Source organism: Pollicipes pollicipes, unplaced genomic scaffold (assembly GCF_011947565.3).
Source record: "Pollicipes pollicipes isolate AB1234 unplaced genomic scaffold, Ppol_2.1 Scaffold_4881;HRSCAF=5763_pilon_pilon_pilon, whole genome shotgun sequence".
Classification (NCBI taxonomy): Eukaryota; Metazoa; Arthropoda; class Thecostraca; order Pollicipedomorpha; family Pollicipedidae; genus Pollicipes; species Pollicipes pollicipes.
In genome coordinates, this window is record NW_023596576.1 from 28,937,902 (window position 1) to 28,945,412 (window position 7,511).

At 50.5% G+C, this 7,511-nt stretch overlaps 1 pseudogene; it reads right to left on the minus strand.

Annotated features, from left to right (window-relative positions):
- Positions 1 to 1,537: 1,537 nt before the first annotated feature.
- LOC119101609 (endoplasmic reticulum chaperone BiP-like) lies at positions 1,538 to 4,698 on the minus strand (annotated as a pseudogene).
- Between the last annotated feature and the right edge of the window lie 2,813 nt (positions 4,699 to 7,511).

Sequence of the window (7,511 nt, forward strand, 5' to 3'; positions counted from 1 at the left end):
GAACATTTCATTTACACCCCCTTGTACATCACCAACGGCTCAAACAAATTTGGTCTGTTCAACATCAGTGTAATGACCTCAAATGGCTGCTGACGATGCTCGCACGTGACCTCGTATCGTATAAATAACAGGGAGTCAAGTGGGTTGGGAAACCACTAATAACAGCATGCGGACGTAAGCATCACTATGCAGGCCTTCAATGGTGACGTTATAGCTTAATGATCTGATCAAATCTCGTATTTCCGTTATTCCAGAATGCGCCGAATTGGTCGCTTATCAAGCACTCAGATTTGGTGGAATTGCTTAGCATGATTCGACAGCTATTCCCAAAGCTCGACTAGCGTTTCCTTTGCATCTCACCTCTTCCAGGCTGTCGGGGTTAACACGACAAGCATAAAATTTGCAAATTCCGAAACACTGAACAACGCAGGTGGCAGCTAGACCCAGATTTCGGTGAACTCACAGCGACACGAAACCAACAAGTCACGCGCGCTCAGGCGCAAGCGATGAAACCGCCACTCGCTTCAAGCTTTGGGAGCAGATCAAGCAAGCAGATGAACCGTCAGCCAAGTTGCCAGCCGTGCTTGTTGTGGCAATCGTGCAAACCAGCCGCCATAAGCCTCTTTTCTTTTGACAATCCATATGGAAGGCAGATATTTGTTGGGTCGACAGGGTGTACTTATTAACGCTTCCATAGGCAGAGGGGCTGAGCTCCCGCCACACTTTCTGAAGAACAACATTTGCTCTGACGGTGTCACTGGAAATAAATGTTCAATAGGATGATTGTACCCTCCTTCATCACCTAACTTGGGAAACACTTTGTCGTTCGCCGTATCCGCATAATGAACAGTCACGTCTGATGCCATTAGGCTCACCGCGTGCCACACAAGGCGCCGTTTTGGGACGGGTTGTCAGGACGACCTGTGTCTGGTATCTGGCCATGCAATCCAAACACAACCCGCAGCAATTCACGAAAAGCACCCCCCAAAGTCATACGCAATAGTGCGAATGATGTGGATTCCTTGGATGCATGGGGCTTCCTTTCAGTCTTATAATGCTACGGCGCTTCCAGACACTTTCGCCCTTGCTCGGTGCCCAGCGCAAGAGCAATCGACATCTACCACGTTTAGTTATACTAAGAATATCACAGAATCCCAAATCGTGAGCATTCACAGTGCAAAGAGCAATTGACATCAGTCACATTTATTTACACTAAGAATATCACAAAATCTCAAACGGTGACCACAAGTGCTTTCATAGCACAACAGGAACTTGCAAATGACATTTTGCCGACAACATGCCAGTCATCAGATTAACCCGCTTTTGGCGTCTGCATGCAAAAAAGACCAACGAAAATATCTGAGTGGTTCGGATAATCAATCCGTACACACGCTTGCCACGAAGCGCAAAGGTAATACACACGGCATGAATTACTTGCAAGAGCATTCATAGATGACACCACACTGCATGAATGACTTACACGAAATCACACCGGAACACCATTCGTCTTCCCACCACCGCTGCCGGAAACGCTAAGTTCGCAGATGCTACGCCAAGCTAATGTCACACGTGCGTACTGGCCCCTGACGGCACTGAGTCCACCTACAGTTCGTCTCGCTCCTCCCCATCACCGGGAGGCGGCGCGCTGTCAGCGCCCTGATACAGCTTGGCGACGATAGGCTGCACCAGCTCGTCTAGCTCCTTCTTCTGCGAGCGAAACTCGTCCGTCCCGGCGTCCTGGTTCCTCTCCAGCCAGCCCAGCCTCTCCTCGATCGCCTGCTCAATTTGGGACTTCTCGTCGCCCGACAGCTTGGCGTCCAGCTTCTCCTTACCAGCCAGCTGGTTCTTCAGACCGTAGACGTACGCCTCGAGCTCGTTGCGCGCCTCGACGCGCTCCTTGACGAGCCGGTCGTCCTCTGCGAAGCGCTCCGACTCTTGGATCATGCGTTCGATGTCCTCGGGCGTCAGCCGATTCTGGTCGTTGGTGATGACGATGTGCTCTTTGGCGCCGGTTGCCCTTGTCTTCGGCCCGACACCTGCAGGATGCCGTCGGCGTTCAGCTCGAACGTCACCCCGATCTTGGACACGCCGCGGGCCGCCGGCGGGATCCGGTCAAGTCGAAGCGGCCCAGCTGGTGGTTGCCCGTGGTCATCGACCGCTCGCCCTCGTACACCTGGATGGTGACCGTGTCCTGGTTGTCGGCCGCCGTCGAGAACAGCTGCGACTTCTTGGTGAGGATGACGGTGTTGCGCGGGAATCAGCTTGGCCATGACGCCGCCGGCCGTCTCAATGCCGAGCGTCAGCGGGTTGACGTCGAGCAGAACGATGTTGCCCGTATCCTTAACGCCACCTAGGATGCCCGCCTGTACGGCCGCGCCGTATGCCACCGCCTCATCCGGGTTGATGCCACGACTCAGCTCCTTGCCGTTGAAGAACTCCTTGACTAGCTGCTGGATCCTGGGGATTCGTGTCGAGCCGCCGACCAGCACGATCTCATCCACGCCCTTTTTCTCCAGGTCAGCGTCGTCCAGCACCTTCTTCACCGGCTTCAGGGTTGCCGCGGAACAGGTCCATGTCCAGCTCCTCGAACTTGGCGCGCGTTAGGGTCTCCAAGAAGCTTTCACCTTCCAACAGGTTGTCGATCTCGATCTTGACCTGGTGCTGGGAGCTGAGCGCCCCGTTTAGCCTTCTCCTTCTCGCGCCGCAAGTCGTTGCACGGCCGGTTACTGGAGCGCAGGTCCTTGCCGTGCTTCTTCTTGTACAGCTTGATGAAGCACTCCATGACGCTCTGGTCTAAGTCCTCGCCTCCGAGGTGAGTGTCGCCGTTGGTGGCGGCCACCCTTAAACACGCCGTTGTCGATGGTCAGCAGCGACACATCGAACGTGCCGCCGCCCAGGTCGAATACCAACACGTTCTTTTCGCCCTTTTTGTCCATGCGGTAGGCGATGGCGGCTGCGGTCGGCTCGTTGATGATCCGCATGACAGTGAGCCCGGCGATGGTACCAGCGTCCTTCGTCGCTTCACGCTGCGCGTCGTTAAAGTAGGCCGGTACCGTGACGACAGCGTGCGTCACCTTATAGCCCAGGTACGCCTCGGCCGTCTCTTTCATATTGGAGAGCATCATCGCTGAGATCTCCCCTGGGGTGAAGGCCTTGGCTTCGCCGCTCGCCTCCACCTTGATGTGAGCATTGTCATTTTTCTCGATGACCTGCGGAGGAGAGGAGTTTGTTTCAGTTCGGTAGCCTGAAGCAATTCTGTCAAATGTTTATCTACATGTAAGCTTAAAGTAATGAAAAGGCACATACTTAGGTATGTCTAATAGTTCAACATCTTTTAGACAGACAAGGAAAAGCGCGGCACGTTGATCCGACTGTACTGCCAGTGAGTTCACCTGTAAAATTACTCTGAGGTTTGCATTTAAGCGCGTAGCGGCATGGTGTCGACATATTCAACACGTTCTTTGTCCGTGCCAAGCCCAAGGCAATGATTCTGCATCGGCAAATATGAAAAAAAAAACATAGCAGGACGAACCCGAGCTAACAACCACCTCACAACGTCATACCTTAAAGGGGAGTAGTTTGACGTCGTTCAGCACGTTCCTGTCGCCCCAGTCACGTCCGATCAAGCCCTTCACGTCAAACGCGGTGTTCTCGGGGTTTGGTTGTCAACTGGTTTTTGGCGGCATCACCGATGAGACGCTCGCTCTCCTTGGTAAATGCTACATATGATGGTTGCAATGCGGTTGCCCTGGTCATTGGCAATTCTCAACACGGCCATTCTTGAACACGCCAACGCTTGCAACAATTATGCTCTGTGTAAGCACCACAAACGGCAAAATGTGAAACGGGTCAGGAAGTATATAGTTTCAAAAGCCCTGAAATTATTGTGATCAGGTAAAGTAGGCAATCGTTGGATGTTTGTTTGGTTTGGAGCCCTTCTGACCAGAAATGACCATTTCAGGGTTACGGGATAAAGGAGGATGGACAACCGTTGGGCAGGACCATGTGTACCTGGGGGAGGGGGGGGGGGGACACCAGCAAGCCTTAGCCTGATAAGGACCATTCTGCAGGATGTGTGTTTGGCATCCAGTCAGGGTCCTCCTACAGAAGGCTCTTTGCCCCACTTATGGCTGATGCATGCAGCCTGTGCTGGTCAAGTGGGGCATCAAAAGGATTCCAGATAAAGCAAGAAATAGGACAAGAGGGTCTGATGAGTGTGTAATGAGTAAGCCTCCATTAGAAGACAACACACAGCTTTGTAGAAACACAATTTCCTCAGGTATGTTGTAACAATGAGATATAAAAGTATGCACCCAACATTTCCCTTCACTTGACAGAAAGGTCCATGAAATGGAATACTAAACACCAATTTCCAATCAGGAAATTTATGTGCAAACTTGAAGTTATTTATTTTGTGTTTCAATGATGTGATACCTGCATACATGTAACTAGGATGAACCAGTCACTTAGAAAGCCCACCAGAATGCAAGTTTCACTTACCATGAATATGTTGTTCCCAGATCTATGCCAATAACACTTCCTACGTCTTCTGCTCTGCCTTTTTCTGCTACAAGAGCAGTAACTGCCAGACACAGCACAATGGTGTTCTTCAAAGGCCTCACAATATCCCCTGGCAGTTCTAAGCGCTGTTATTCCAATTGCCTGAAACACAAAAGGTAAAAATCAAAATAAAATCAAAAGACATCTCCCATAAGCATCACACCAATGTGGGATGAGTTAATTAAGCATAGCATGCCCAAATATAGACTGGTATATATCTTAATTTGAATTCCTTGCAAACTGAAACCAATTTATGTAGAAAAAAATGGTAAAACCCAATGTCCACATCGTGCTTGTTTACCACAAAATACTGGTTCAGCTTGGATTGTGACCAAAAATAAATAAGTAACTACATAGAAAGTAACTGGTAAGGTAGCTACATTCCCAGGCAGGTAAATAGGCACTTCCCTGCAAGCCTACCTGCCACAACACCATACCTGAGAGTGAACACAACTAAATGCCCATTAATTGTTCTGCCTATTGAATACATGTTTCTCACCACAGTGCAGTGCACTCAATATCCAACCAACTACGCAGGTACTCACGTCAACTGAGAAGTCTAAGAGTGTTCTGTTGGCAGAAGGGCAGGAATTTCCAAACCTGCTCCGATGCCAAAGCAGCTACTAAGCGCACAGATCCACCGAGCCTGCCGTTCTCCACTGCACACTGAGACCCCACTCCAAGACTACCAAACGATTCAGTGATCCAGAGATAGGTTTTCTGCCTTATATACCGAATAGAACTGTCACGTCCCAAACCGCTAACGCAATGAAACGTCATCGCTAGAACGAACGTAACCATCCCTGGCCCGATACGCCCCAAAACTCCGCAACTTCCAGAAAGCAACGTGGAGCAGCAAACCGAAACTGGTGTGGAGCAGTGTGATTGGCCAGTGTGTCTGACGTCATGACAACGTCGAGGACGTTGATCGGTCAAATTAAAGAGGCGACTGGCATGACGTATTAATGACGTAATGCACTGTCTAGTCAGCCTCTCTCTCTCAGGGGGCCATCATCGCAGCTTGAGAAATTGGTCAGGCCGGCGTCTGGTTAACGTTAGGCGGTGACGTCACGAAATCGCAATGGCTCGCGCTGCGGCGTGGCATGGCAACGTCGACTGCGTCGCGTGGAAAGCAGTCGTCACACAGAGATGCTGTGGTTAGTCTTGTCCAGGGGGTCATCATCACAGCTTGAGAAATTGGTCGGGCTGGCGGCTAGTTAACGTTAGGCGGTGACGTCACAAAGTCGCACCGGGTTGCGCGGCGGCGCTGCATGGCAACGCCGACTGCGTCAATTGGAAAACAGTAGTCATGCAGAAATTTTGTGGTCTCATTTACTATCATGCAGTGTGATATCAAGGCTGTGTTGTTGCATGGCCTCGGTGCGTGCTATTGTGTCGCGGATGTAAGAAATTCGAAGTGGCGTGTGAGCTTCTGGCAAAAGTTAGCATCAAAGGCAGTTTTTTTGCAGCAAGGTGCCACCCTGTGCAGTGGCTTCCCGCAAGAATACTAAACGGCACAGTAAAGGCATTTCGTGTTTTACGTTTCAAAAAAAAAAAACGATCCGACTGTCTTAAAAACATGGGTTTACCGTTGCTCTAGGGCTGACACCATAAATGCGGAAAATGCGGTAATCTGCTAGGCTCATTTTCAAGATCATGACTATGACCCTGGCTATCTGGTTAAGGCCAGTCTCATGCCCAATGTAAAACCACGCCTGTGACCAAGTGCGGTTCCTTCAATGCAACTGGACATCGCTGGTACGCCGAAGTGAGTATGCTCTGCTTAAAAAGAAAACGCCCCGTCCGTTTTATGCAGAAATATTTTAAGCCCAATTCACCGTCACTAATGCGTGCATAATCTAAGCCGCTCTGTGCAGTTTGTTGATTTCAATTCAAGATTCAAACGAACCTTTCCAACCATAATCTTGTTTGCAAAGTGAGGTCTAACTACCACACAAGTGGCAGCGCCATCCATGGTACACGGGCGAAGGGGTGAGGGTGAGGGGCGTAGCCGGTGTTTGCGAGGAGGAGGGGGGGAGGAGGTCAAGTTTGTATGGGTGAGTCCTAACCCCGTTGACAGTGCGTCTACGCACTGTGAACTTACTAACACACTCCCACAACCGCGAAAAAGGGGCAGTGCTCAGCGCATCAATGAGCTACCGATATTGGTTTGGCCTGGTGCCTTAGTTCGCTCAGCTGCGTACCGTATGTGTTCACTTATCTATATGCGAGCCTCGTTACTAATCAACCGCTTTTGCGCCTTTCGTGTTACTGTCCAGGGTAGTGTCTGAGATTTCCAATAAAACTTTTCGTGGTCGCCCAATTCTGGGAATACATACCGTATTGTCGTGGTAAAAAACTGCTGCTGATAACTGCTGCTGAAAACTGGTGATAAACGATAGGCCTTAAGCCTCACCGGCAGGGACAAAGGACAAAGAGGAGGAGCCTCGGAGAGCCGTGCTGTTGTTATCGTACATTTTTCGGCCGGTAAACAGCAGTGGCGGCGCCAGCCCACTGAGACAGCTCATGCACTGAAATGGGAGCATGAAACGGGCCACCCAGACGGATCCAATGGTTATGGCCTGGAGCACAGCCCAGGCGGACTTGTGGGGGCTAGGCCAGGCCAAATATTTTCGTCCTATCGTCATAGAAAGATCTTCTCAGAATGTTAGAAGTCGGTATGATTATCTCCTCTAATTAATAATTCTCTCTCTCTCTCTCTCTCTCTCTCTCTCTCTCTCTCTCTCTCTCTCTCTCTCTCTCTCTCTCTCTCTCTCTCTCTCTCTCTCTCCTCTCTCTCTCTCTCTCTCTCTCTCTCTCTCTCTCTCTCTCTCTCTCTCTCTCTCTCTCTCTCTCTCTCTCTCTCTCTCTCCTCTCTCTCTCACACACACACACACACACACACACACACACACAACACACACACACACACACAACACCACCACACACAC